The following is a 3163-nucleotide window of genomic DNA, read 5'->3' on the forward strand; positions in this document are numbered from 1 at the left end:
CTTTGGCCACCTCATGTGAAGAGTTGACTCATTGGAAAAGACTCTGATGCTGGGAGGGATTGGGGGCAGGAGGAAAAGGGGATGACAGAGGATGAGATGGCTGGATGGCATCACTGACTTGATGGACGTGAGTCTAGGTGAACTCCAGGAGTTGGTGATGGACAGGGAGGCCTGGTGTGCTGTGATTCATGGGGTCACAAAGAGTTGGACATGACTGAGCGACTGAACTGAACTGAACAGATCTGTCCAGAGTGATAAGACTGGTGAGTCCCAGCTAACAGTCTACCTTCAGCTAAGCCAAATGAAAGAAGGTCCTGTCCTCTTTGAGTGGCCAGCAAGGCTGCTGTGGGCCAGCAATGGTGGGCTTGTGTTCACAGAGCTGACCCTCTGGCTGGAAGCTGATCATCTCCTGTCTGTCCACTGGCCTAGGGACAGCAGCCTGTTTGACTTGAACAGCCCTCTGCCTGGGCAGCATGCCTCACTGCCTATCTTCATAGCATCATGTGGGTTAAAATGCTTGCATCTAAGCAAACACAGAAGTAACTTTGAACTACATGTTTATGTTAACGTTGTTTGTTCTAACCCTCCTCCTCAGTAGAGTGAGCAAACAGTCTGGAGACAAAAATTCAGTGATGTTGGGAACAGTGCTTGAATGGGAGACAGACAGCACGGGGGGCCACAGCCCTGGCTACTGGGCAGTTTGCTCCCTATAAGCTTATTGGAAAATGAGCTTGGCAAATGAAAACCAAAATGGGAGAATCTCCAAGCTAACTACTGAGTATTGCTCTCCTGCTCACCTTTCTCTAAATCAAAGGTCAAACTGAAGTTGTGAAATAGTTTTTTTGTTTTTTTTTTTTTTTAAATCTTCTTTGGGGGGAAAAAAAGTGAGATAATTCAGCTGGAGTAAAGTCTAAACACAATCACTCCCACTCTATTCTTGGCATCCATACCAACGTGTTAATGGAGATGGCTTTCCAGAGAGGTCTACAGACAGGGACTGTACGCCTGAGTGGGTGGGTGCTTTTGGGTCCAGGATTCTGGAATGGCCTGAATGAGGAGATGAGAGGTAAGTAACAGGGTGATGAACATGCTGTTGCAGGAACCCGGCCCTGGAAATGTCCCAGGGACAGAAGGACCCTAATATAGCCCACAGTCCAGGGACTCTGAAAGCAGAACAGCCTCACCCAAGCACAGTGTCCTTTGAGGACTTCAACTGGAAAAGTAAACCGAGCTTTGGCAGGTCAAGCACATTTGGGACAGGATATTTATACACGGCTATTTCTGTAACTGGAATTGATCAGCCATGGGTATTCCGGGTTAGCTCAGTTCCCGTCCCCTCAGGCACACATGGCCATGGCACGTATTTACATGTTCTGGTGTGTGTGAGTGTGTGTGTGTGAGTGTGTGTGTGTGTGTGTGTGTGTGTGTGTGTGTGTGCATGCTGTGGGTGGGTAGTAGTGTGTGGACAGAGAAGCCATTCTAATTTTCCTTCCTAGCATTTCATCATGTCTCCTTCAGGGTCCACTTATGAATTCCTAAACCATGAGGATTAGTGTTTGAATGATTTCATAAAAATTTTCTCTGATAACAAGTTAAACATTTTCAGGTCCCACCTGAATGTTCACAGGTCTAGGGTATACCTGGGAATCTGTATTTTTAAAATCTCCTCAGGTGATACCAATGCCAGTTTTGGAAAGCATTGATTATACAACAGAATCTGAAAGTATACAATCACTCGTTGTGTCCAAGTCTTTGTAACTCCATAGACTGTAGACCATCAGGTTCCTCTATCCATGGCATTTTCCAAGCAAGAATACTGGAGTGGGTTTCCATTTCCTGCTCCAGGGGATCTTCCCGACCCAGGGATTGAACCTGTGTCTCCTGCATTGACATGCAGCTTCTTTACCACTGAGCCACAGGGGAAGCATACAAGGAGAAGTAAATGGAAAATATTTATTCTGTGGTTTCCTCTGAATAGAGACACATTCGAAATAGCTATATTTAGTCAAGGAATCGTATCACAAAACTATTAGGGTCAGATTTTTAAATTCAGATGATCAAAGTCTCTTCTTTTAGACTTTTCCTCTTGATTCTGATATTCTTCTTGAGGCAATTATGTTTCTATAGCAGCTTAGATATTTCTCTTAAGGTATAAAGAGTCTTCACTGATTATATACTATAAATGATAATGGTGTTACAGAAACAAAGATCCATCCAGTATTTTGTTTTGCTTTTACTAAGCATTTACATGTCATTTTACAGTATAAACTTTCTCTATATTTTTGCTCCCAGTGGCCTTTCTAAGCAGATTAGACATCTGTGAGTATTAAAAAGAGCCTTCTACCCTGCTTGCTGCAACTAGAGAAAAACCCCAAGTGCAGCAATAAAGATCCACCACAGCCAAAAATAAATAAATAAGTTTTTTTTTAAGCCTTATAAAGAAGACTTTCTTCTTTCATAACTGTTCTGAAGGCATGCAAGTTACAAAATGTTAAAAGAATCCATCAAATCCAGTGCACAGACATATATGTATATAGTATCCAATAGCTTACTAGTCTTACTGAAAAATAATCACTAAACCAAAGCTCAACATTCAGAAACTAAGATCATGGCATCCGGTCCCATCACTTCATGGGAAATAGATGGGGAAACAGTGGAAACAGTGTCAGACTTTATTTTTGGGGGCTCCAAAATCACTGCAGATGGTGACTGCAGCCATGAAATTAAAAGACGCTTACTCCTTGGAAGGAAAGTTATGACCAACCTACAGAGCATATTCAAAAGCAGAGACATTATTTTGCCAACAAAGGTCCGTCTAGTCAAGGCTACGGTTTTTCCAGTGGTCATGTATGGATGTGAGAGTTGGACTGTGAAGAAGGCTGAGCGCCTAAGAATTGATGCTTTTGAACTGTGGTGTTGGAGAAGACTCTTGAGAGTCCCTTGGACTGCAAGGAGATCCAACCAGTCCATTCTGAAGGAGATCAGCCCTGGGATTTCTTTGGAGGGAATGATGCTAAAGCTGAAACTCCAGTACTTTGGCCACCTCATGAGAAGAGTTGACTCATTGGAAAAGACTCTGATGCTGGGAGGGATTGGGGGCAGGAGGAAAAGGGGACAACAGAGGATGAGATGGCTGGATGGCATCACTGACTCGATGGACGTG

The sequence above is a fragment of the Bison bison genome, unplaced genomic scaffold (genome assembly GCF_000754665.1).
Source record: "Bison bison bison isolate TAMUID 2011002044 unplaced genomic scaffold, Bison_UMD1.0 scf7180017864259, whole genome shotgun sequence".
NCBI classification, from domain to species: domain Eukaryota; kingdom Metazoa; phylum Chordata; class Mammalia; order Artiodactyla; family Bovidae; genus Bison; species Bison bison.